The sequence below is a fragment of the Lynx rufus genome, unplaced genomic scaffold (genome assembly GCF_022079265.1).
Source record: "Lynx rufus isolate CCGP_SWC_20201006 ecotype Redwood Valley unplaced genomic scaffold, mLynRuf1.p SCAF_2, whole genome shotgun sequence".
Lineage (NCBI taxonomy): Eukaryota > Metazoa > Chordata > Mammalia > Carnivora > Felidae > Lynx > Lynx rufus.
This window is the reverse complement of record NW_025814834.1, coordinates 7,863,032-7,891,024: the sequence shown is the minus strand read 5'-3', so window position 1 is coordinate 7,891,024 and position 27,993 is coordinate 7,863,032. Positions and strand designations below refer to the sequence as shown.

The 27,993-nt window shown below is 42.5% G+C and overlaps 1 protein-coding gene and 1 long non-coding RNA gene across 4 annotated transcripts in view; both read left to right on the top strand.

Annotated features, from left to right (window-relative positions):
* The first annotated feature begins 118 nt into the window (after positions 1-118).
* Positions 119-15,177, top strand: LOC124515580 (uncharacterized). The gene is made up of 3 exons (XR_006962844.1): positions 119-466; positions 11,309-11,407; positions 15,141-15,177. It is a non-coding gene; the product is annotated as an uncharacterized LOC124515580 (long non-coding RNA).
* An 8,873-nt stretch (positions 15,178-24,050) lies between these two features.
* Positions 24,051-27,993, top strand: part of DIS3L2 (DIS3 like 3'-5' exoribonuclease 2) — a 351,293-nt gene continuing 347,350 nt past the window's right edge. Inside the window, exon 1 of one of the 3 annotated variants that reach the window (XM_047083241.1) lies at positions 24,051-24,338. The gene's annotated coding sequence lies outside the window, so the exon portion shown is untranslated. Of the gene's footprint in view, positions 24,339-24,418; positions 24,920-27,993 lie in introns of those variants that run through there. The other 2 variants (XM_047083242.1, XM_047083240.1) reach the window with 2 other exon arrangements.

The window sequence follows — 27,993 nt, the reverse complement described above, 5'->3', positions numbered from 1 at the left end:
CTTTTGGCTTCTTATACGTCACACAAAGCCAAGCACAAAACAAAGTCACACAACAGACAAAATACAACAAAGGGTAGGAAGTTAACAAACCAAACGCGAAGTCAGTCTGTGAGCGCGCAGTTGAGAAGGGCCTCTCTCCGCTCTGGGTCAGCTCTGGGCGAGTGCTGTTTATTATGTTCAAGCAGTGGAGACTCTCCGTTCAGAGATCAACCAGGCATAGGCTTCGGCAGCAGTTTTGATGTGGTCAGACATGAAAGGGTCAGCATCTAGAAAGTCTGATGGTTTTCTGCAAAACCCTCTCGTTTGAAAGGAGTTTAATCAGTCCTGGGCCTTTGCAGACTTCCTCTGGTTCTGCTGGTTATCAGTTCTGGGTGTCGTCAGCCTGTGCTGGTTTCCAAGATACCCGGTCTTAGCTGCAACACCCTTGGCTGCTTGCATCACTGCTTGACACAAGCTGCTGTTTGACGTGAGTGACTCCATTTTGCTCTCTCCAACTACCCCGAAGGGAAGATTGAGAGCTGGGGCATGAAAGATGGGCCTTTCTTTCTTTTCTTTCTTCTTTCTTTCTTTCTCTCTCTCTTTCTTCCTTCCTTCTTCCTTCCTTCCTTCCTCCCTCTCTCCTTCCCTCCTCCCTCCTTTCTTTCTTTCTTTCTTTCTCTTTCTTTTCTTTCTTTCTCTCTCTTTCTTTCTCTTTCTTTCTTTCTCTCTCTTTCTCTCTTTCTTTCTCTCTCTGTCTTTCTTTCTTTTCTTTCTTTCTTTGTCTCTTTCTTTCTTTCTTCTTTCTTTTGAGAGAGAGAGAATGTGCGCATGAGCAGGGGAAGGGCAGAGAGAGAGGGAGACACAGATTCCCAAGCCAGCTCTGCACTGTCAGTGCAGCGCCTGACACAGGGTTCCAACTCACAAACCATGAGATCATGAACTGAGCTGAAACCGAGTCGGACATTTAACCAACGAAGCCACTCAGGCGCCCTGAAAGATATGCCTTTTTTTTTTTTTTCAACGTTTATTTATTTTTGGGACAGAGAGAGACACAGCATGAATGGGGGAGGGGCAGAGAGAGAGGGAGACACAGAATTGGAAACAGGCTCCAGGCTCTGAGCCATCAGCTCAGAGCCCGACGCGGGGCTCGAACCCACGGACCGCGAGATCGTGACCTGGCTGAAGTCGGACGCTTAACCGACTGCGCCACCCAGGCGCCCCAAGATATGCCTTTCAATAGTACTTTTGATGCCGTTTTGGAGTGTTGGGGTCCGGAGCCGACAGCCAAGAAAGAATGCTTGAGGCATTTTTGGTGCAAAAGGTGATTTTATTAAATCACAGGACAGGACTCGTGGGCAGAAAGAGCTGCACTGGGGTTGTGAGGAGTGACTGATTATATACTATGGAGTTGGGGGGAAGAGGGGTAAGGAAAAAGGGAGGTTTCCAAAAGGACTTTCATCTGCTAAAAAGGACTCATAAGATACTGGAGACCTTGTTATTGTTGAGCTAAAGTTATTTTCCCTCTAGTAAGACTTTAACATTAAGACAAGACAGTTGGGAGTTTCTGGCAGGAATGTTTTATTCTGCCTGTCTCAAGTATTTATCAATGGGCTGCAGGTTTTAAGGAAATTTAATATTATCTACATTTTCTTCTTGCCTTTGTTCCCCGCATCACTATGGAGGGGAGGGTGATGTTAGGGCTCCAGAAAACTGAGGCTATAGGTTTCTGGAGATTGCCTTTTTTCTTGTAAATTGTGTTTTTTTATTTTTTTATTTTATTTTTCTTTTTCTTTTATTTTTGGGACAGAGAGAGACAGAGCATGAACGGGGGAGGGCAGAGAGAGAGGGAGACACAGAATCGGAAACAGGCTCCAGGCTCCGAGCCATCAGCCCAGAGCCTGACGCGGGGCTCGAACTCCCGGACCGCGAGATCGTGACCTGGCTGAAGTCGGACGCTTAACCGACTGCGCCACCCAGGTGCCCCTCTTGTAAATTGTTAAAACAGTTGCAAACTGGTGGAAACTCCTGTCCTGCGGGACTGTGATCTCTATCAGTTAACCATTTGTTTTTCCCTTTCCTTTTTGCTTGGACAACCAGGAGGGTCTGAGGAATGTTGTATAGAGCCCACCTGGGCAGGGGTGGGCCACTGCCACAACTGTGGCCAAGCAGAGCAGAGAATAAGCAAAATGGATTTGGGGGGTGAGGGGGTAGATGACGGATAACCAGAATAGGGACTTACAGGGGTGCTGAAAAGAACCCCTAGGCTGTGGTCACACTGGCGTTTCTTTTATTTATTTATTTATTTAAAAAATTTTTCTTTTTAAATCTTTATTTATTTTGAGAGAGAGACAGATGTGAGCAGGAGAGGGGCAGACAGGGAGAGGGAGACACAGAATCGGAAGCAGGCTCCAGGCCCTGAGCTGTCAGCACAGAGCCCGACGCGGGGCTCAAACTCACGAACCATGAGATCATGATCTGAGCTGAAGTCGGACGCTCAACCGACTGAGCCACCCAGGCGCCCCCACACTGGTGTTTCTTAACCCCAGTCTAGGGAACTGAGTCTTCCCAGGTAAGAGCACACGCCCACCTTGTGGTCAGCCAAGCCTGCTGGCACCATGGGCGGGCCTAGGGGGCTTGGTGCTGTGTGAATTGGAAAAGCTGCACGTGGGATGCTGGTGCTCTCCTTGGACACCTGGTACCATGGGGCACAGCCTCTCCTTGCCCCTCTCAACTAAGGGACCCCACAGGCGGGGCCTGGCTCCCCGCTGCAGCAGAGGTTGTGGAACAGGCACTAACACCACAGGAGCTGCTGTTCTGAGGCCCCGTGGGAGCTTCCCTGTGGCTAGACCTACAGCTGTGATGCAGGGCTGGAGTGGTGGGGTTCGGAGCTGACGGCCAAGAAAGAGTGTTTGAGACGTCTTTGGTGCAAAAAGGTGATTTGATTAAAACATGGGCATGGGGACAGGACCCGTGGGCAGAAAGAGCTGTGATGGGTGACTGACCTTCAGGTTGGGAGGTGGTTAGGGACAGTGTAAGTCTCTAAGATGTTTTGGAAGCAAAGTTTCCAGGACCTTGAGGGGCTGGCTGCTGTTAGGAAAAGGTCACCTATCACTAATTAGTAAAACCCCAGTCGTGATGAGACCCTTCAGATGTATAGCAGCGGACCATAAGCTTGGAGTATGATTGCCAACCTATATCTTGGGGATGGGTGGCGGTAGAGATAAAGGACATTTCCAAAGGAATTTTGATATGTTAAAGTAGACTTACAGGATCCTGGAGGTCGGGATGTTAAGCGAACGCTGACTTTTGCCCTTAGCAAAGTGTCATCAGTGAGGGAGTTGAGCCCCTCGAGGAATGTCACTCTGTCTGTTTCAAGGACTTGTCAAGGACTTTTCATTTGCCTTTGTTTCCCTCATCAGCTGCACCATTGGCCAGCAGAGCCAGTGAGCTGGGTCTACCTGGAACATTGGAGGGACAGGGATGGAGGCAGCAGCACCAGCCAGTGAGGTCTTGGAGTAGGAGCGTGGGTAGGGTGTCTGAATTTCTGCTTCCCCGGCAGGCAGCCGGAGAAGCACCAGAAGGACAGACTGGGGGACGTAGCCACGCACCGCAGCAAGACTTCATATATCAGGGAAGGCTGCACCCCCAAACTGACCAGCCTTCCTGCTGAGAAGGCTGAGAGGTCTCAGAGTCTGTGATCTGGGACTTGTCTGTGATCTGACCTGTCTGCCAAGCAGGTGAAGTTTATGACTTTCCCATTACGTTGCCTTTGATATTGTGAAAAATAATTAATGTTTCTTAGGGAAAGAAATGGGAATGGATTTGTAAAATCTGTAAACGTACCTCCACTGAAATTAATTCAAAACCGAGGAAGCAAAATTCACCTTATCTCTCTGAGAGCTGTGAGGTTAGCAAATTACAAGAGCCCTCCTTACGCAGCTGTCCCCACAGGAAAGAGGGCTTGCATCCAATTTGTATTATAAGTCAATGTCTAGAAGAGCTTACGTTCCTGGAAAGAATGAATTCACCTGAAAGGTGGCAATATTTACTCCGTAAAGAACCAACTCCTCCGAGTTTGCTGAAATTGGTTTAATGCTTTCTGTCAAATCCCATTGTAAAGGTGAGCATGAAAATAAATTTAGTGTCATGCTTATTCTAAGGATCCGATCTAAGGATCAGTAAATATAATGGATCGAGGATTATAATAAGTAAGCTTAAATACACACAGGCAGTTGTCACCTGTTGGAAACAGAGTAAGAGTTTTAAAACAGCATTTTGAGGTATAATGAGGTATAACCAACCCACCCACTTAAAATGTAGAATTCTGGCGTCTGGATGGCTCAGTTGGGTGAGCGTCAAACTCTTGGTTTTGGTTCAGGTCACGCATGATCTCGTGGTTTGTGAGATTGAGACCTATGTTGGGCTCTGTGCTGACTGCATGGAGCCTGCTTGGGATTCTCTCTCTCTCCCTCTCTCTCTGCCCCTCCCCCACTTGCTCTCTGTCTCTCTGTCTCTCTCTCTCAAAATAAATAAATAAACATTTACAACTGAACAAATAAATAAATAAAATGTAGAATTCAGTGGCTTTTAGTATATTCTGAGTTGTGCTACCATCACCAGAATCCACCCTGGACCCCTCACCCCCACCTTGAACCATCAACCCTCAATCCGTCCATGCCCTCCAAGCCCAGGCAACCACCAATATTTGTGTCTATAGATTTGCCTATTCTGGGCGTTTTATATAAATGGAATGAGACAATATGTGGCCCTGTGGGTCTGCCTTCTGAACATAATGCTTTTAAGACTCAATCATATTGTAGCATATATCAGTACTTTTTTTTTTTTAATAGCTACATAACATTCCACTGTATGTACATACCACATTTTGTTTATCCATTCATCAGTGGATGGGCTTTTGGGTCGCTTCCATTTGTTGGCTATTTTGAATATATATAGCCAACAATTACGAATTATGAATTCATAATGAATTATGAATTAAGAATTATGAACAATGCTGCTATGAATATGTACGCACACAGTTGGGGGTCAACGTATGTTTTCATTCTCTTGAGTGTATACTTAGGAGTGGAATTACCGGGTCATATGGTAACTCCATTTTTAACTTTTTGAGGACCTGCCAGACTGTATTTCAATCTAGCTGCAGCATACATTTCCACCAACGGTGCACGAGGGCTGTGATTACTCCACATCGTTGCCAGTACTTGTGATCTTTTTGATCATTGCCATTCCAGTGGGTGTGAAGAACGTAAGAGGTCTTTAAGTAATAAAAATCACGGTAAGGGCTAAACCATGTTGTGGACGATATCGGATTATTTTTCATTAACAATATATTTAACTGCAATTAGCGTAGCTATGCGCATATAACATGCCAGTGCCAACAGTTTGTAGGCCAAACATGTTTTACTCTTTGTATTTTCTCTGTCTGTAGTCCAAGCAAACTTTTAAGACTGTACAAATGTAAACTCATCCCATTCTCTAACATGATATAATAAATTATCATAAATTACACGTAGTAAAGTCTAAAGAAGCGATTTTACTGTCGATACTTTCGTGATACTCTTTCATCATCACATTTGACAGTGAAAATATCCCTACAGAACCTACGGAGGTTCTCCAGTGCAGACACCAGTGAAGACTAAGGTGTGGGGAAAAGCATAAGGGACGATTTGTCATATTGGATATTTATTTATTATTTTATTTGAAAAAAATTTTTAATGTTTATTTTTCAGAGAGAGAGAGAGAGAGAGAGAGACAGAGCACGAGTGGGGGAGGGGCAGAGAGTGAGGGAGACATAGAATCCGAAGCAGGCTCCGGTCTCCAAGCTGTCAGCACAGAGCCCGACTCAGGGCTGGAACCCGTGAGCTGAGAGATCATGACCTGAGCCGAAGTCGGACGCTTAATAAATACAGTAGCTATTTTCACCCCCATTTCATAGATAAGGAGATTGAGACACGGCAAGGTTGAGTAACTTGTTCAATGTCACGAAGCTGGAGATAGCAGAAGCAGGATCCAAACTCAGGATCTAGTTCCTGAGTTTGTACCCATTAATAAAATATCTGTCATATGTATTTGGGAGGTTGACAAAGGAGTGTCACATGTTAATTGAAACTACCTGGTAAACCAAGCCCTCTCATAAAACTGGGACAAGCAATCTTCCAAGGATCATCCAAACCTGGCCAAATTGATGCTATGGATACGCAATGGCCCCAGAGAGACAGAGGAAGCAATCATGAGTTTACAGCAAGAGCGAGACAGCTTCTGACTTCTTCCCACCCTGTTTTTTATATCTCTCCAGGGTCAGCTTGCCTGTTGGCTTGGGCTGCCTGATAGCTTTTAAGGAACTTACCTTATATATTCAGATGAAAGAGGGTTTTTTTTTCTTTTTTTTTAACATTTATTTATTTTTGATACAGAGAGAGAGAGAGAGCATGAACAGGGGAGGATCAGAGAAAGAGGGAGACACAGAATCTGAAATAGGCTCCAGGCTCTGAGCTGTCAGCACAGAGCCCGACGCGGGTCTCGAACCCACGGACCGCGAGATCATGACCTGAGCCGAAGTCGGACGCTCAACCGACTGAGCCACCCAGGCGCCCCAAGAGTGTTTAATTTACCACCCATCTATTGATAAGAGGTGAGAGAAGAAATATTTCCCTTGAGTTGTGCCCAGAAGGGTCAGTTCCTAATAGAATTTGGGAGTAGTTTGACTCCTCTGCCTCCAATCTCACCAGTTCTGCCCCAAAGGCAGTTTGCAGTGAGACAGCTCAGTCAAGGGTGGAAAAGGAGCTGGGTGTTGTGAGGGAAAAAGGAGGAGCTTGGACCAGAGAACGATCATCAAGGATGTGGGAGACAGGAACATCGAAGCACCAGAAAGTCAAGGATGCTCACCCCAGGATGGAAGGAGGAGGGAAATCAGCATTCCCCTGAAGCCCCACTTCACGCTCAGGCTTGTCCTGTACAAAACCCTTCAGGACCATCCGGTACAAGATTTTGCAAAGAATGGTTGATTATCATTAGTCCACCTGCATTTTGAAAGGCGTCCCAGAGGCAAGAAATCTTCCATTGTTCAGTGACTCTAACACAAGATCGCAGAAATATTTATGTGCTTTTTATTTCAGTACATTCAACTTTTGAAAATTAACGCGGTTGATTTTTCTGGAATTTATTTGGTTTAAAATGAAAAATACAACTCTTTTTCCCCAATGGGTAGCCAGGTGCCCCAACACCATTACTGACTTTTGTGGCACATTTTTGAAGGTTTTCCTCCATCAAATTATACTTTCATTTTTCTCGTGCTGAATTCTCATATATACTCACGTACGATTTGGGACGGTTCTATTGCATTGCCTGCTTATTTCTGGCCATACTGTTTTATTCACTGTAGTTTTTAAATATGTTTTACTATTTAGTAGGGCATATCACTCTGAAGATACTCTTCTTTTTCAGGATTTTCTTTTTTCTTTTTTTATATTTACTTTCCAGAAGAACTTTAGAATAATTTATCCAAATTCCCCAATTATCCTGCTATGATTTTATGGAGTTTTATTGGATTTGCCCATAAATGTAAAAAAAAGTGTCATCTTTTCAATATTGAGTTTTCCTACCCAAGAATGAGGTATATCTTTCTATTTTCCATACCCTTGAAGTTTCCACATATAGGTCCTACACATCTTTATTAAGTTATTCCTGGATTTTTACGGGTTTTGTGGCTATAATAAATGGGATTTAAAAAATTCCATATATTTGTTTCCTTACTGCGGATTTTTAAAAATTATTATCTTTTATGGGTTTTTGTTAACACAGAAATAAAACAATGTTTACATATTTTATTTTATTTATTTTTTAGCATTTATTTTTGAGAGAAAGAGGTTGCACGTGTGTGTGGGCAAGTGAGTAGGGGAGGGGAAGAGACTGGGAGACAGGATCTGAACCAGGCTCCGGGCTGACAGTAGACAGACCCATGCAGGGCTCGAACTCACAACATGAGATCATGACCTGAGTCTAAGTTGGAAGCTTAACCAACTGAGCCACCCAGGAGCCCCTGTTTACATATTAATTTTAAACTTGGATTAATAGCTGGATTTTCTTATTGAATTCATACTTTTTAATTCTATTTCTCTTGTTTTTTTTGTTTTGTTTTGTTTTTGGCCAGGAACTGTCTCTAGTCTTCAGAAGGTGCTCTCCCTTGAGTTTCCTTCTTGTGTTCAGTTGTGTGTTGGGTTTTCACGGTATACAGTAAATCACTGGTAAATAATGATAGTATCAACTCCTGTTTTTCAGCTGTTATTGAGTTTATGAAATGACCATTTAAAGGAAATGTAGGAGTAGCCACGTGCAAAAAATATTAAAAAAAAGAAAACCCACCAAATAGCCTCCTCCTGGCAAGCACCTGTAAAAATCCCATTAACAATAGCCATGCCAAAAATTAAACAAAATTTAACGTTATGGGACAAAAAGAAGCACCTGACTAAATGGAGAGCTATACATGTGTCTCCATTGGAAGATTTACTATTATAAAGACCTTGATTCTCCCCACCATACTGCATAAATTTGACATGATCCCAAACAAAACTTCAGTGGCTTTGTGATTGCTGAAAAATTAATTTTCTCAGGAATAATAAATTCATGAAAATGATCAAGAAGATTTTTTTAATGTTTTTATTTATTTTTGAAGGAGAGAGAGAGAGACAGAGCATGAGCAGGAGAGGGGCAGAGAGAGAGAGGGAGACACAGAAACTGAAGCAGACTCCAGGCTCTAAGCTGTCAGCACAGAGCCTGATGCGGGGCTCGAACCCACAAAATGTGAGATCATGACCCAAGCCGAAGTAGGACACTTAACCAACTGAGCCGCCCATGCTCCCCAAGAAAAACTTTTTTTTAAAGAAAATTCTTCAGGCAAAAAGTCTTATAGATATAAAAATGTGTTATAAATACTAATTAAGGATGTGTTACTGGTAAAGGGTGTGTTACTAGGTTGACAAAAATAGAACAGGAGTTTGGAGATGGACCAAGTTTACAGGGGCAGGTCTCAACTACCTGGATCAGACAAACAGATTTAAAATAACAATTGGGGCGGGGCACCTCGGTGGCTCAGTTGGTTGAGCGTCAGTTGAGCGTCCAACTTTGGTTCAGGTCGTGATCTCACGGTTTTGTGGGTTTGAACCTCCGCGTCGGGCTCTGTGCTGACAGCTCGGAGCCTGGAGCCTGCTTCGAATTCTGTGTGTCTTTCTTTCTCTGCCCCTCCCCTGCTCATGCTCTGTCTCTCTCTGTCTCTCAGGAATAAATAAATATTAAAAAAGATTTTAAAAATAACGATTGGGGTGCCTGGGTGGCTCAGTCAGTTAAGCGTCCAACTTTGGCTCAGGTCACAATCTCATTCATAGTTAGTCTTTGAGTTTGAGCGCTGCGTTGAGCTCTGTGCTGACAGTTCAGAGCCTGGAGGCTGCTTATCGGTGCATTGATAAAATTTCTGATTCTCTGAATCAGAGAAAACAGGCACATATGAAGGCATCTGCTACACAGAGCAGGCAGGCAATCTGTGGACCCTCCTCCTGCTGCTGCCCTGGGCACTCCCTGCTCACCTGCCAGCTCACCCGTCATAGCTCCCGGCTGCAAAGATGGACCCTTTAGGGGTCGCTCACAGCCTGTTCTGAGAGTACAACGTTAGACCCTGGGAAGCCATTCTGGGGATGTCCTGGATATACAAGGCCATAGGCTTTGCAGCTGGGTTTCCACAAAAGCCCCAGTTCTTGGTGGAGTGGCTCCCCAGGATCCAGCTGGTCCAAGTCCTCTGACCTGGATGAAGCACATTATGCTGTGCCAGAGAGGGGAAGCGCCCGTGGTCCCTCCTGGGCTGGGCTGCCTGCACCTCTGACATTGGGCTGAGGAGCTGGGGGGGGGGGGGGGGAGGGGGGGGAGGGGGACAACAGCTCTCAGCTTTCCCATGAGGCCGTGTGGTTTGGGGACAGCCTTATCATCTCACCAGGTGGCGGCTCCCTGGTGGCAGGAGGAAGCAAAGGGAGGAGTGGAAGGAGAGGCTGGCTTCCAGACTAATACTTCCTCCAATTCCTGCCTCGGTCTCCTTTAAGAACTCCTCCACCCCTTCAGAATGTCCTCCTCCTTCGAGGTTTTTTTAGTGTGCTTATTGGCACAGGGAAAGCATTTTGTTAAATAATAAATGTGTGTTTTACCAACAGAGAAATGAAAAGATGCTCAACATCACTCATCATTAGGGAAGTGCCAACCAAAACTACAATGAGATATCACTGCACACCGGCCAGAACGGCTAAAATCAACAACACAAGAAACAACAAGTGTTAGGTAGGATGTGGAGGAAAAGGAACATTTGTGCACTGTTGGTGGGAATGCAAACTGGTGCAGCCACTGTGGAAAACAGTATGGAGGTTCCTCAAAAAATTACAAATAGAACTACCCTATGATCTAGTAATCACACTACTGGGTATTTACCTAAAGAATACAAAAACACTAATTCGAAGGGATATGCGCACCGCTATGTTTATAGCAGCACTATTTACAATAGTCAAATTATGGAAGCAGCCCAAGTGTCCATTGATAGATGAATGGATGAAGAAGATATGGCATATATATATAATATATGGTGTGTGTGTGTATATATATACATATATATATATATATATATATATATAATGAAATAGTATTCATCCATAAGAAAGAATGAAATCTTGCCATTTGCAATGACGTGGATGGAGCTACAGAATATAATGCTAAGTGAAATAAGTCAGAGAAAGACAAATACCATAAGATCTCACTCATATGTGGAATTTAAGAAACAAAACAAATCAACAAAGAGGAAAAGAGGCACACAAAAAAGCCAGACTCTTCTTTTTAAATGTTTATTTTGAGAGAGAGAGAGAGAGAGAGAGCAAGCAGGGGAGGGGCAGAGAAAGAGGGAGAGGGAGAATCCCAAGCAGGCTCCACACTGTCAACACAGAGCCCATAAACCGTGACATCACGACCCGAGCTGAAACCAAGAGTTGGAGGCTTTTAACCAACTGAGCCGCTCAGGCACCCCCAAAGTGAATGTTAGAGAACAAACTCCAGAGGGGAGGTGGGGGGGGGGATGATGAAATAGGTGAAGGGGATTAAGAGTACATGTATCTTGATGAGCACTGAGCAATGTATAGAATTGTTGAAAAACTATATTGTACATTTGAAACTAATATAACACCGCATGTTAACTATACTGGAATTAAAAGAAAACCATTAAAAAAAAAGAAATATGTGTTTGGATGCAGGTATTATCTGACTAAAAGCTTGCTCTTCTCTGTAGATAGAAGACATTGCTGGTGGAGAAGATTTTGGCCAGTATTTTCGGATTTCAGGGACTATGATTCTTCAAGAAGAATAAAAACAGTGACACCTGAATAAAGTGAATAAGTTCATTGTTTTTTATTTTTTTTAATGTTTATTTATTTTTGAGAGAGTGACAGAGCATGAGCGGGGGGGGGGGGGCGCAGAGAGAGAGGGAGACACAGAATCTGAAGCAGTCTCCAGGCTCCGAGCTGTCAGCACAGAGCCCGATGCGGGACTCAAACTCACAAACTGTGAGGCCATGACCTGAGCTGAAGTCAGACACTCAACTGACTGAGCCACCCAGGTGCCCTGAGTTCATTGTTTACCTTAATCTTCTTCCCAATAGCGGAACACTTGCCATCCATAATGTTGATGCAAAAGTATAAATGTGTTTACTGTATCTGAAAAGATAATTCTGGTGAACATGAAGTTTGAGGATTTGGTTAAGAAATCCCACAGACAGTCTGAGGCAGTGGAAGGCTCCAGGTTTACACCTCCTGACTGACTGCAGGGTTAGCCCTGCAAGGTTAGCCTTCTTGTGGTAGGAGATGATGAAGGATTCTAGGTTGGTAGCAAGAGAAATGGCCCAATCTGAAGGGGGAAAAGCAAGAAGGGAGAACCACGAAGCAGATCTGAAACAGATGATTGAACAGAGCTCTTGAGGAAAAGAAACACTTGGCTTGTTCACAGTGGTATTCTTAGAACCCAGGCCTCTGCCAGGTCCTTTATACGTACGTCCTCTCAGTGATGTACAAGGTAATTGTCATCATCCCCATTTCACAGATGAGAAAACGGGCTTGACCCAGTCCAGGCCACGGACTGTTTGTGGTAGAGATGGGTTCAAACTTCTCTGAACCACTGTATCTGACTGCCATCACACAGAGCAGGCACCATGAAAATGTCGATTGGATAAATATTCTAAGCCCAGCATGATGCCCTGGCTGCTGTTCCATTCTTGTACACTAAACATAAATGAGGTAAAATGGACAGGAAGTTGTTAACAGCAAGTATACAGAAAACAGTTACTATTACACTTCAATAAGAGATCTTACAAATTAGTTGGATTGAGGCTTTGTTAAAGAATTGGTTGAAGGCATGAGAAAACAATATATTCAGAAGGAAATACATTTATAGCATACATGAGAAGTCAAAACATCACCAGTAATCATACAGATGTAGTTAAAATATAAATAAAGCACTATATTCTTTTTTTTAACTTTATTTATTTATTTTGAGAGAGAAACAGAGTGTGTGAGTGGGGGAAGGGCAGGGGAGGAGTGAGTGAGAGAGAGAGAGAGAGAGAGAGAGAGACAGAGAGAGGGAGAATCCCAAACAGGCTCTACACTGTCAGCACAGAGCCTGATGCAGGACTTGAACCCACTAACTGTGAGATCATAACCTGAGCTGAAATTAAGAGTTGGAGGCTTAACTGACTGAGCTACCCAGGCAACTCTAAAGCACTATTTTCAATCACTAAAATAGATTTCTTTAAGTATAATACCCAATTCTGACAAAGTTATAGTGAAATTGGTATACATTGGGGCGCCTGGGTGACTCAGTCGGTTGGGCGTCTGACTTCGGCTCAGGTCATGATCTCGCGGTCCGTGAGTTTGAGCCCCACATCAGGCTCTGGGCTGACAGCTCAGAGCCTGGAGCCTGTTTCGGATTCTGTCTCCCTCTCTCTCTGACCCTCCCCTGCTCATGCTCTGTCTCTGTCTCAAAAATAAACAAATGTTAAAAAAAATTTTTTTTTAAATAATAATAAAAGAAATTGGTATACATTGCTTTAGGGCAGCATTAAATTGAAAGAATATACATTTGGAGTATGTATTGGATATATATCAATTGTCATAAAAATGTTTATACTGTTTGGTTGAGAAATCTCAAGTTACTTAGTATATTTTGTCTAAGGAAATTATCCAGAAGGAGAGTAACCAAATATACAAAAATGATATTGCACCATTATTTATAATGCTTAAGCACTGAATAAAATTATTGTACATAAACTTATTGGAATTTCTACAGTCTTTTAAATTAATAAATAAAGATAATTTTTTCAAAGCAAATAATTTAACTCAGGTGCAGAGATTTAGTTGCATGGATGTTTATTAAACATTGTGATAAAAGATTGGAAATTATATATCTAATAATATGGTATAATTTTGGTCAAATAACTAATGGAAAATTCATAATGTTTATTTAAATTGATGCTATAGAGTTATTTGTGTCCACACATTGATACATATTTTCAAGTTTTTGAAGTGAAAAAGTTACAAAACAATTGTAAAGTATATTCCATTTGGAGGACTCATACTTTTCAATTTTAAAACTTACTATAAAGCTACACTAATCACAACAGTATGGTACTGGCTTGAGCTTAGACTTACAGATCAATGGAACAGAATTGAGAGCCCAGAAATAAATCCATGTATCTATGGTCAATCGATTTTGACAAGGGTGCCAAGATCATTCAGTGAGAAAAGAATAGTCTTTTTAATAAATGGTGCTTAGACAACAGGATAACCACTGGCAGAAGAATGAAGTTAGATCTCTATCTCACCGCATCTACAAAAATTACCCCCAAATAGATCAAAGATTTACATGTAAGTGCTAAAACGTAGAAGAAAACATACGTATAAATCTTTGTGACATTGGATTAGGCAACAGTTTCATAGATATGACACCCTACAGCACAAGCAACCAAAGAAGAAATAGGTAATTTGGACATCATCAAAATTAAAACTTTTTTTTTTGGCATCAGAGAACACTAATAAAATAGTAAAAATACAACCCACAACATGGGAGAAAATACTTGGAAATCATATATCTGATAAAGGCCTAGTATCCAGAATATATAAAGAATTCTTACAATTCAATGGTAAAAAAAAGACAAGCCATTTAAAAAAAAAAGGGCAACAGACTTGAACAGACATTTCTCCAAAAAGACATAAAAAAGGTCAATGAGCACATGAAAAGATGTTCACCATCACTAGCTATTAGGGAAATGCAAATTAAAATTACAATGAGATGCCATTTTACTAGATGAGATATTACTCCACTAGAATGGCTGTAATAAAAAAAAAAGTGGAAATAACAAATGACATCAAGGTTGTGGAGAAATTTGAACCCTCATACATTGCTGGTGGGAATGTAGAATGGTGAAGTTACCACATAACCCAGCCCACATGACCAAGCAATTCCACTTCTACGTATATACCCGCAAACAATTGAAAACATACGTTTATGCAAAAACTTGAACTGGAATGTTCATAACTGCATTTTTCATAATGGCCCAAATGTGGAAACAACCCAGTGGTTATCAATTGCTGAACAGATAAACAAAACGTGGATATCCATACAATGGGATATTATCCATAAAAAAAGGATGAAGTACTGATTCGTGCTACAATATGAGTGAACCTTGAAAACATGCTAAGTGAAAGCCAGTGACAAGGGACCAAAGAACACTCTTCTTATATGAAATATCCAGAACAGGGAAATGCATAGAGAGAGAAAATTGGTAGTTTCCCGGGGCTGGGAGGAGGGGAGGGAAGTGGGCAGTGACAGCTAATCGGTATGGGGTTTCTTTCTGGTGTGATGAAATGTTCTAAACTGATTTTGGTGATGATTGAACAACATTGTGATTATACTAAAACCACTGAACTATACACTTAAAAATGGCGAATTAGATGTTATTTGAATTACAGTTGACCTTTAAACAACATGGGTTTGAAGTTTTTGATAAATGTAACACATATGTATGGTAAATGTATTTTCTCTTATGATTTTCTTAATCTTTTTTTCCTCAGGGCACCTGGGTGGCTCAGTTGTTTGAGCGTTCAACTCTTGAGCTTGGCTCAGCTCATGATCTCACAGTTCATCAGCTGTCAACGCACAGCCTGCTTGGGATTCTCTCTCCCTCTCTTTCTGCCCCTCCCCTGTTCTCTCTCTCTCTCCAAATAAATAAACTTAAAAAAAAATAAATTTTCTTCTAACTTCCTTTATTGTAAGATACAGTATATAATGTATATGACCTACAAAATATGTGTTAATTGACTGTTTATGTATTGGTAAGGCTTCTGGTTAACAATAGGCTATTAGTAGTAAAGTTTTTTGGGGGGTCAAAAGTTACATGCAGATTTTCGACAGCATAGGGGATTAGTGCCCCAAGCCCCACCATAGTTCAAGGGCCAATTGTCTATCTCACCTGCAAAATTTCAAAAAGAACATTCCAATTCAAATGCAAATGTCTACTACCTCTCTGATTGTTTATCTCTAGGTGGTAGAATTACACATACATTTTTAGTTGCTTCTTCATAATCAAATAGATTATCGGGGTGCCTGGGTGGGTCAGTCAGTTGAGCGTCCACCTCTTGAATTTGGCTCAGGTCATGATCCCAGGGATATGGGATTGAGCTCCACATTGGGCTCTGTGCTGAGCGTGGAGCCTGTTTAAGATTCTCTCTCTTTCTCTCTGCCCCTCTTCCCTGCTTGCATGTGCTCTCTCTCTCTCTCTCAAAAAAAAAAAAATGTTATCTAAGTTATTTCCAATGAACATTTATAATTTGTATAATAAAGTAATAAGAGACAACTCTAAAATAAACATGGAAAATAAAATAAAATTTATAAAAGGATTGTTAAATAGTTGCACATTCTACAACTACGCAATTGTAAGGATACAGAACTAGTCCTGAAAAATAGAATAAAATGAAAATAATTGTGCAAAAGTAATAAAATTATGTATGAAGTAAATTTTTTGGAAACTTTTTTGGGTATTTATTATCTTTATCTCTACAAATAGGGGGAACAACTATATTTGCCTCACAAAATGAACTTGGCTTTTATTTATTTGATATCGAAAATGTTAATGACAACATTATCAACTCTAGTTGCTTTTTTTCTAAAAATTTACTTATTCATTCTACAATAAAATTTCCATGTTTCTTTTTTTTTAATCAAATTTTTAAATGTTTGTTTATTTTTGAGAGACAGAGACAGAGTGCAAGTGGGGGAGGGGCAGAGAGAGAGGGAGACGCAGAATCCGAAACAGGCTCCAGGCCCTGAGCTATCAGCACAGAGCCTGATGTGGGGCTTGAACTCACAAGCTGTGAGATCATGATCTGAGCTGAAGTCGGATGCTTAACCCACTGAGCCATCCAGGTGCCCCAAGTTTTCCATGTTTCTTCATTGAACTTTCCCTTTTGCTAATCTTTCCCTGTTGCTCTGAGTTTTCTTCTTGTGTAAGTTGTGTTCAAAATTGTTAACTTCCTTTAATGTTTACAACTTAGTAGAGCTTAACTTTGAATAATATTTCCTAACAATTGAAACTTTTTTGTGGTTTCTCATTTTTGCATTTTGTTTCTCTTATATTTTCTTGGGTATTTAATTGGCTATCCTACTAGTCTGCAAATATTATATTAATTTCTTATCTCAGTTTGCAGAGTAAGCAGATACCATCTTATTTTCTAATTTATTTGATTTCATATTTATTGTTTTTCCTTTTTAAATTTGCTACCTTTATCTTTAAAAAATTTAGGTGTAGATTTAGTTTATTTTTTCCTTTTTACTTCTTATTTGCACAGGCATGGGAGATACAAAAGTTCCTCCAATACAGTTTTAACTGTGTAAATGGTATCTGTTGTTTTTGGTCTTTAAAGTAATGTCCCCATATTTGGTGTTGCTTTTTTCAACTCAGTTGTTCCGTCACAGAGTCTTTCTTCCGTTATTACCTGGTCATGTGCATATAAGGTAGTGTACTGGCTTTTTCTTCAATTTTATTGTATGGAAGTCTGAGAAAATATGTGTAAAATCTTTGTGCATCTATTGTGAATATCTTTATCTTCAAAATTGCAATTAATTTTTGTGAAAGCTTAATGTGCACTTGAGAAAGCTCTCTATTTCCCAATTTTTCCTCTTTGGATCAGTTCCTCCAATCACCTCCTTCTGTAGAAGAAATGGAGGCCCCCGAGGTGCAGAGACTTGCCCATGACCTCTCAGTGGGGCTGGGGCAGAGCCTGTGTTTGTGGCCAATGAATGGAGCATTGTGGAGAGTTTACACCAACATGCTCCAACAGCACCCTTCCCCTGCTGGTGCCCCATTCTGTTGAAAAGCTACAGAGCAGGGCTGTCTGAGGCCAAGCAGCTTGTCTTGTGTGCACACCCTCTCCCTGCAGCCTCCCTTCTTCACACTGCATCATACTGACCTGTTGTCCTTGGGCTTCTCTTTGGCCTCGCCTGAAAAAAGGGATTGTTTCCTAGGATGCTGCCTTCTCATGGAAACAGACCTCCAGTGGGTCCGGCCATGGGTGTTCTGGGCATGCCCAGGTATGCCAGAATCCTGGGATGAACATAACTTAATCAGTCAAGCTGGGACCCGCTACACTTGCTTTTGTGCAAGCATGATTTATCTGAGACAGGCTCTTATTCTGTCTCCCCTTTCTTTAAGTGTATTTTTAAAAAGATTCATAGGTGTGGATTTTGTCTTTTTAATCCAGTGTACGATGCTATTTTTTTAAATAGGAGAATTTAGTCCATTTACATGTAATCTTATAATTATTTTGATTGTGTCATTCTGTATTTTTCTCAGTTAATAAAATTCTTTGTTTTCTCTTTAGTTTAAGATTTCTATGGGAGGCTGTTTTTTATTCATTCAAGTGAGATGAGATTTTCTCAAAATTTTCTGAACAACCCAATTTCTTAGTGTTTTACTATGTTTTCACTTACCCAACAAAAAACAGATATGCTCATTTCTTTCTATTTGTTCTGATTCAAAACTATTTTTCTTAAGAAACTTGCTTTTCTTTCTTATAGATTCAGTTTTTTTGTTTGTTTGTTTGTTTTGTTTTTGGTCATTCACTCACCTCCAAGTCCTCCTTAGTCAAATCCTTTTGCTTTGGTTTTGGCATTCTGAAAAGTTTTACCTCCGGTTAATTTTCTTTAATTAAAAAAAACTTTGTTTTTAATTTTAAGTAGAGCATGAGCAGGGAAGAAGGGTCGAGGGAGAGAGAGAAAATCTTAAGCAGACTCTGTGCTCAGCATGGAGCCTGACGTGGGGCTCATCCCACCACCCTCGGATTGTGACCTGAGCTGAAATCAAGAGTCAGAGGCACAACTGACTGAGCTACCCAGGCGCCCCTCCAGTTAAAATTTTTATTTATTTATTTATTTATTTATTTATTTATTTATTTATAAATGTTTATTTATCTATTTTTGACAGAGAGAGAGAACAAGCAGGGGAGGGACAGAGAGAGAGAGAGAGAGAGAGAGGGAGAGAGAGAGAGAGAGAGAAAGAGAATCCCAAGCAGGCTCCATGCTGGCAGTGCAGAGGCCAATGCAGGGCTTGAACCCATGAACTACGAGATCAGGACCTGAGCTGAAACCAAGAGTTGGATGCTTAACTGATTGAGCCTCCCAGGTGCCCCCAATTTAGTATTTTAAAATATGATTATCACATTTTATGAAAACTATACTTTATATCCTTGCTTTTCAGACTAGTTATATATATCTGTGTAGATAGGCTATACACTGCATAAGATTATCATTTCTCTTTGCCTATATACATATCCTTCATTGAAATTTGCTCCCTTTTCCTTCAATAAGTGGGTCCCCCGGCACACACACATACACTGAGATCCTAAGGAAGGTATGGACTTGAACAGCCATAATTGTACTGAGTGGGTCTGTTTCCCTGGGTTAGCCAATTGGCTCCCATGGACCCCTAACCCATAGGCTGGCCTTAGCCAATCGCATGTTTTCTCTCTATATGTCTAAAATGAGGAGACTCATTCAACATTGGGTGCTGGAAAGGGATGAATAGACTTACCTTTCATTGAAATTGTTCCTCCCCCACTCCAAACACACACAGACGCAGAGCAAACCCATCCCTCCCCTCCAGCACATGACTCCTTGGAGGAGAGTTGTTATCTGGAAAAAAAAAAAAATTGGGTTGTGTTGGGAAGAGAGAGTGCCAAAAGAGAAGTTTGGTAGGCTGCAGCATCGGCTACAGAAGGAAGAAAAAAAAGCTCTCTCCGTCGGGACCATCATACACCAGACACTTAGTTGTTCTACACTCCTAAGAGTGACTACGATTTAGGATGACCTCTTATCAAATGATAGTATTAATGAACATGTATTTAGTATGTGCCAGGCAATGTTTTAAATGGTTTACATGTATGGACTCATTTAAATTTCCTATCAACCTTATGAGGTACTATCATTACTCACTTTCTATGAGTAGGGAAACCTCAACGGAGAGGTTGAGTAACTTGCCTAAGGTCACATAGTGAGTAACTGAAGGAGTTGGATTTGAATGCAGCAGTTTGGTTCCCCTTGTCTTAAGAGGCACGATGCACTGCTGTTGTAATGGAATTGCCAGCGTCATGTGAGGCTGGCATCTGGCAGGGGGTGAGGTACAGGAGAAAAGTAAAGTATTGTCCTATAAAGACCTCCAGCTGCAGTGAATTCTCCAACCAAACAAAGGTATAAACATTCTGGGTTTAATGAGTTTGGATGTCATTCTTTTTCTTTCAACGTGTAATAATTGTTAGATGCCATTTACAGCTGCTGAGATAGATCTTTGATTAAAAGACACGGTTCAAAATTGGAAAAAAAAAAAAGGAAGATCAAACAAAGAAAAGATCAAAATGGGAGGACGAGAGAGTATAAAAATCAAGACAAATTTAAAGCTGAAGATGTGGGGAATAAAACCCCGGAATGATAACATTGTAAATGAGAAGTTTCCAAAATTCATGCTTTTAGTAGCATATGTTAAATAAAAAATAAAAGAAGAGCAAAGAACTAGAAAATAAAAAAACAAAAAAGCCTAAAAATGTTAAGAATAACATGTTGATCAATCCTGATAAAATAAAATGAATAATTAGAAGTATTTGAAAAGGTGAAGTTTTACACAGGAGCTAGAATGTAAGAGAGACATTAAGGTAAAGGCTGAGAGTCATAAGGCAAAAAAAATGGGAATGATCTAGAAGGATCTACATTTAAATAGTTAAGAGAAAAACAATACCATAAAGATAGAGGGCAAAGAAAAATGTACTATTTTTTTTAAGCTAACTTTAAAGTGAGGCAAGAACAAAAACAGACTCTAATCAGACAAGGATTGCAAGCGGGAAAGAGTAGTCTGGGCAGGGCTAATTGCTGGAATTGAGGCGGCCAAGATCAACTGATATGGTCAGGATGAGACATATTTTCTGTTCACCCATAACACTCTCCGCTGGCAGCTCTGTCACCTGCACAGATGAAGATGAGGCTCGTGGCACTTGATTCCATCCCAAAGCTGAGCCGGGTCCTTCCAAAGTCATACCCCCAGGCCAGCAAAGCCTCCTTCACGTTGGTCCTTGGAATATGCGCAATTCTACCTTAGTTTTTCTTTAACATATTTAACAGTCCTTTTGTTATCTTTTAGTTCCTTCAAGCTGAGATTCACACGTGAAAGACAATCAAAACAGGTTGTTGTTGAATGGATTTATTCCATCTTACTTCCTTGAAGTTCTGGTGGTGTTTGGTTATTACATTGTTCTCCCCACCCCCCCCCCCCCCCCCCCCCCCCCCCGTCTCACACACACACACACAATCTGTATCACCTAGCTTCATTTTTTTTTTAACGTTTGTTTTTGAGACAGAGACAGAGCATGAACGGGGGAGGGTCAGAGAGAGAGGGAGACACAGAATCTGAAACAGGCTCCAGGCTCTGAGCTGTCAGCACAGAGCCCGACGCAGGGCTCGAACTCACGGACCGCGAGATCATGACCTGAGCCGAAGTCGGCCGCTTAACCGACTGAGCCACCCAGGCGCCCCACCTAGCTTCATTTTTGATGTTCTAACACTTCTTTCTTACTGATTCTGAGTTGCTTGGTTATTTACTTTCAGGGTAATTAGTGGCAGTAGAATTGGGTGGGGGAATGAGACAGTTTACAGGACTTGTTTTTGGATTGGGCTATTAGGGTGAGGGTGTGGTGGTGAGGGACAGTGGAGTCACGGATGATTCCTAGGTGTCTGGATGTCTGCCTTTGTGACTGGGTGGATGTTAGTACAGAAGACCAAGTTGGGGGTGGTGGTGGTTAGGAATCAGGGTCAGGCTGCACCTGGAAAACTCTGGGGCACTGTAGCTGTCTATACTCCCTAAACTCCCAGGAAGGCTTGTATTTCATAATAGACACAATCCCTCTCAATGCCAGCATGGGATTCTTCTGGAGGTAGCAGATGGCTCACTTCATATACCAACATGGCATGGTAACCCTGGTCCTTTGTTTGTATTCTGGGTATTGCCCCAAGTATTTCGCATCGTTAATTGGCCATCCATCATCCAGAGACCAAAGTCAGACAAAGCTCATCACCTGGAACCTTTCTTGCCCACACCATTCTGGAAGTACAGGGTTCACCCACAACTTCCTGCAGTTCTCTAAAAATATGCCCATCATAGAAATGATAAGTTTCCATCTCTTGAGGCACCACCGAAATCTCCTGGAACCCCAGCCAAGTTGAGCCTGATGAATCACCTTGGCTCAACTGAACACACTTCTTTAGAATTGATACTCTATCCAAGGCTGTCAGGAGGATGCGGGAATAGACTTTATCTTTTGTACTTCATGGATTTGGGGCTTTTTCTATATTACAAGTTGACTTCGTCCCTTCCGCTCACATAATAATTGATTTAGCTTCCCTTTACCAAACTATAACCATTTTCTGGTCCTGCCTTGCTCATGTTACACCTAGCGTCCCTTGGCTGATATTTTGGGTGTTCCTAAACTCTTCAGCCACACACAAACCAAATTTCATGGTTTACTCTCACAGATGGTTGGTCACATCCATTGTGGGTAGGCTTGTAGTCTCTTAGAGAAGAATATTTCTCCTCTGGGTGAGCTTGTTGTAATACTTGATATAATGAGAATGTACTGGCTCTGGACTGGAGGTATGCTTGTGGGGCAAGCCTTTCACCCTTTCCTTTTGCCCACATGAGGAAGCCCAGAGCTCATTCTACTTAGATGATGTCCACCCAGCCCTGTAGCCTTCACACTAGCTGACACACTTTCTGCCAGCTGTCCCCAAATGGGATCTGCCTGTGGAACTTACATATAATAATTGTCCTTCCTTTGCTCTTCTACAGCTGCTTCTACTTTTTAATGTTTATTTATTTGAGACAGAGAGAGAGAGAGAGAGAGAGAGAGAGAGAGAGCGCTAGCAAGGGAGGGGCAGAGAGAGAGGGAGACGCAGAATCCGAAGCAGGCTCCAGGCCCTGAGCTGTCAGCACAGAGCGCAATGGCAGGGCTCGAACCCATGAACCCGCGAGATCATGACCTGAGCCGAAGTTGGATGCTTAACCGACCGAGTCACCCAGGGGCCCCTTCTATTCCTGCTTCTAATATTTTTGGTTTCCTTGGCTTCATCTCCCATTTCTGGCTCTGAAACCCCAGTTTTTATGTTATCAAAACTTTATTCTTTCCCCTTTCTGAGTATTCCCATCCCTGGCTCCATTGGGGCTCCTCCCACCCATTTAATCCTTTGCCATCCCTGCTGGGCTTCTTCCATCATCTACAGTTTGAATAGACAAGGTTTGCCTACATCACAGTCTTGCTGAGGATTCAGACCTGTGTGCACATTAAAAATCAAAGGCTCGTGGGTTCATTTATTCTTTAAACAAACAGTGATTAAGGCTTTTCTTTGCGGCAAGCACTGGAGACCCAAGATTAAACAAATATTTCCCACCTTCAAGAACTTCAGGTATTAGAAGAATCCCGAAATTTACAAATACTTTAAAAAACATTAAGGCATTCAGGAACAATTTAATGTATTTCTTTTCCTTGTCTTAATGTGGAGCACATGGTGGTGGACTCCTTCACTACACAGATCCAAGGTACTGTCGACTTTGACGCCCTATTCCTGAATTTTGATTTTTTAGGGTCACCACTAGGCACTTGATCTTCACAGCATTTGACACTGGTGACCACCTCCTTACTGGAATTCTTTCCTCTCCCACTGTCTTCTCAGCAGTCCTTCAACCAAACATTCTAATTTTTTGTTTTGTTTTTTTAGTATTTTATTTTTAAGTAATTTCTACACCCCTAGTGGGGCTCAAACTTACAACCCCTAGATCAAGAGTCACATGCTCTACCGACTGAACCAGCCAGGTACCCCTTTCAAGGAACATTCTGAACGCTCTTTGGAGGTTCCTGTTCCTTTGTTCACAACATGAAAACATCATGTTGATGTTTTCTGGGCTCCATTCTTTCCTCTCTACGCACTTCCCTGGGCAGGCCACACCGACCTTTCGGTCGGTGTCTCAAACGAGCCTACTCTCGTACCTGAAACACTCCTCCTTACCCTTTTACTTGCTTGAAGTAACCTTTTCCCTACCCGTGTCCGGGTAGGCTTCCACAGCTTCCCATACTTAGCCCACCCAGGTAAGCCGTATCTGTCTGCCCGCGCTCCCACCAGTCTGCACATTCTGGCGGCAGGGACCCCGCCTGGATTGCCCATCCCTGCATCTCCAGTGTCAGTCCTGCCCCGAGCCTTGAGCAGGTGTCCAACAACCAAGTATCTAGTAAACGAAAGAATGAGTAAAGCCCTGTGCCAGGAAAGGACGGGCGTGGCTACATCCGGGGGGCCTAGAAGCAGGGCGCGAACCCGGACTGGAAGCAGGGCGCGAACCCGGGCTGGGAGGGCTCCCGCGCAGGGGCGGGAGGGCTCCCGCAGCTGACTGGCTCTCGAGCAGGGGGCCGCGGCGGCCGGGGTCGCCCAGCTAGAGCCACCGGCTACAGTTCATCGCCCCCGCGAGGCGAGGCCACAGAAGTCGCGTTGGCCCTTCGCCAACTCCTGCCACCTCCACCGCAGAGGAACGACGGCCGACCACCGTCTCCGCCGCGCTCTCGAGGCGCGAGGCGTTCTTGGCCCCGTCCGGCCACCGTTGCTTTCTATACAGCGGCGCCCCTGACCCGGAAGAGTATTCTCCTTAGCAACTGCGGGACCGCGGCGGCGCCAGCCTCCCGGGAGCGACGGTGAGGCCTCCCCGCCCCCGCTCCGCGCGCCCCACCTCGACCCTTTCCCTGGACCGGCCCCGGGTCTGACCTGCCACGTCTCCGCAGCGCTTAGCGGGGTACCTGCGGCGCCGGTCCTGGGCGAGCGCCCTCCGCCTCGGGCATCGCTCTCCGGTTCCGGCGTCGCCCCTGCCCACCACACGCCCCCCTCTCCCCCGCTCCCGGCCGACAGGGCCTGTCAGGCCCGGCTCCTCGCGCGGGGTCCCGCCGGCCCTCTCTCGTAGCCCCGTTAGGGGCGCGGATAAGAAAACCAGAATTAAGCAGAGCCTGTTGCTGTAGAGAGGACGCTTCCCGAGGCTCGGGTCACCTGTGGACGCGTTCTTATGGGTCCAGATACAGGTGTTTGGGACTGGCAGGGATGGAACCCTTGAGGAGCCGGCAATGGCAGCCGCTTAATTAGAATGCTTGATGTTTGCCTGCTGCTTTGCGCTTTCCAAAGCGATGTCTTTTATCTGCTTTGTTGATCGTGGAGACTCTTGTAATTGAATATTTTCAACTGATCGTTTCCCGAGGATTAGGTTTCCTGTTTTTAGTGATGTGCGGTTAGTATTTATGTAGCTTAGATTTTGTCTTCCAATTTTCTACGGAAGGAACTCTCCCTGGGACTGATTACCTTTGGGAAAAATTTCAAGTGAATTTTGCTACGTTGAAAAAAGTAGGGGCAGGTGTTGTTAATATCTCTGATTTGCATTTGAAAAGACACAGTGATACTGAAAACCTCCCTTTATTGAGTTTGTAGGTGTGGTACTAAGAAAACTCTAAACCTTATTTGAACATTGTTAGGTAACAATTTTATATTTAATGATGATAGAGTTAGGGGCGCCTAGGTGGCTCAGTCAGTTGAGTGACTTTAGCTCAGGTCACGATCTCAGGATGGTTGGCTTCCAGGCCGACATCGGGCTCTGTGCTGACAGCTCAGAGTCTGGAGCCTGCTTCACATTCTGTGTCTCCCTCTCTCTCTGCCCCTCCCCCCTCTCTCTTTCTCAAAAATAAACAAACATTAATGATGAAAGAGTTAAAGCAGGCATGCGAACAATTTTCGGGAATGACATTTGGGAATAAAAGTGCAGGAATTTCGATAGCAAAATCCATTAATCAGCACGGTATAGTGTTTAACCAGCACGCCCAGTGTCCTAGGTACCTGAAAGGATTCAAAATAAGAGACTGTACACATTAAGTTATTGGAAAAACTACAAAATAGCATTTGTTTGAATACAGAATCAGAGGAGAGAGCAGTATGGGCTGCAGTTTTCTGTAACATGTTTATGGATTATATCTCTAAAGTATAGGTACAATTTGTGTTTGTGTTGGAGGGGACAGGGAATCCTAAACAGTTTCGTATGTTAAGTGTGCGCGTGACATTTTGTAGTCCTTATTTAAAGCTCTGTGGTCACTTGATTCTATTTCACTCTTAGTAAAAATCAGTCTGGCGTTTTTTTCTGTTTGAGATCTAAATGAATATGGTTAATATCAGGAGGCTTTGCCACTGAAGAGATTCATTCCTTTGCTTTTGTGATGGTCTTACTTTTATGTGAGACACCACAGTTTTCAGTAAAGTTAGTTACTAGTTCCTATATACTTAAGAGTTTTGTGAAATGTTGCTTTTAATATTTGACAGCTATTTCCAGAGTGCTTCCTATGTAGGAGGCATTGTATCAAGAAATACCAAAAACAGGTTACTCAACAAGGAGTAGTTTTGCTTTATCTGCAGTGTATGTGTGTGTGTGTTGGTATGTTTTACCCATCAGCCTTTGATGCTCAGCATTTGCGTAGGGACATAGAAGGACCGGAGAAATTGATACAGGCATCTGAATTGACTTTTTTCTTCCCCCCGTAGGAGTTGAATAGGGATTTTTGGCTCAGTTGCTTTGGATGTCCTTCAAAGATTCATTAAGGAGACCTCTTACAGTGTTTTATTGCTTTCTTATAGTTTTAGTGGCCATTTATTCACTTTTTCAAAAGTATTTGAGTGCCTATTTGGTGTATTGTGCTTTTGTTGGAAATGGGGGAGAGTGAACACATCCGTGGCTCCTGTCTTCAGCAGATGATACCAAATAATCACACGAATGTGAAACTGCAGATTTTTTTCTTTTCTTTTTTTGATTTAGGGAAGTCACGGGAACGACATTTGAACTAAGATCTGAAGGATGCACAGGAAAGGAAGAGTGTTCCAGTCAGACCCAACAGCACAGGCAAAGGACAGGACAGGACAGCACAGGCATTCATGGGGAGGACCGGAGATTTAGGGTACAGCTCTATGTAGAGAACAGGAAGAGTGTTGGAAGAATCTGGTGGGAGGGGGCTGGAGAGGTGGGCCACAGGGCCTTGTAAGCAGGTTGAGGAGTTTTTCTTATCTTTCGAGTAAAGAGAAACCTTTATACCGTTTTACTTAGAGACCTCCGCTGGATTGCAGGTGGGGATGACACTGTTACATTGTGTTTATAGAGCCTGCTTTGTATTTCTACCTTTGCTTAGTATTTGTATCGTCTTTTTCCTCATTTCCCCAACGTGCTCCCTCAGTGTTACTGTAGTTGGGAGAAGCTTCCATGTCCTACCAACGAGATGCGTCCACTTTTTTTTTTTTCTTAATTGAGAGAAAAGGAATTTTAAGGATTAGTATTGGACACTAGAAGTTAGTTGATTTGAAATATTTTTGCATCAGTATGACTGCTAAGGCACTAACTTCTGAGACCTGTTTCTTTTTAGTTGTTGCAATAAAAACACATAATACAAAACTTACCCTCTTAACCATTTTTAAGTATACAGTTCAGTGATGTTAACTATATTTACACTGTTGTGTAACAGATCACTGGGACTTTTTTATCTTGGAAAACTAAAACTGTACCCAATGAACATCTTCCTGTTTCTTCCTCCAGCACCTGCCCCCCTCCCCCCCCCCCCCCCCCCCCCCGCCCAGCTCCTAGTAGATTTGAGTTTTATTGCTCTAAATGCTTTTTGAAAGAATCATATTTGGAGGGCACCTTTTGGGATGAGCACTGGGTGTTGTATGGAAACCAATTTGTCAATAAACTTCATATATAAAAAAAAAATAAATAAAAAAAAAAAAAAGAAAGAATCATATTTGTACCACATTTTGTAGTGCTTATCTCAGAATGCCTTCAGGTCAGTTGATTTTGGGTATTGGACTGGAAACAATTTTGAGATGGTTCCATATTTTTAAGTACAAAAAAACATAACAAAGCATTTACTTAGACGGGGAAGATTTGTAAACTTTTATTTGCAGTTTTCCCATTTTATCTCGGACTTTGTATTCCTGTAGTGTTGTATAAGTAGCCTTATAGAATCCAGTTTGTTTTTATTTTTTATTTATTTTTAAATTTTTTAATATTTATTATTGAAAGATATAGAGCATGAGCATGGGAGGGGCAGAGAGAGGGGGAGACACAGAATCTGAAGCAGACTCCAGGCTCTGAGCTGTCAGCACAGTGCTGATGCGGGGCTCAAACTCAAAAACTGCAAGATCATGACCCTAGCCGAAGTTGGACGCTTAACTGACTGAGCCACCCAGGTGCCCCTAGAAGCCAGCTTTTAGAATGACCATTGAACCTTTTGAAAGTTGGTTTTTTGTTTTTTTTGTTTTTTGTTTTTTTTGTTT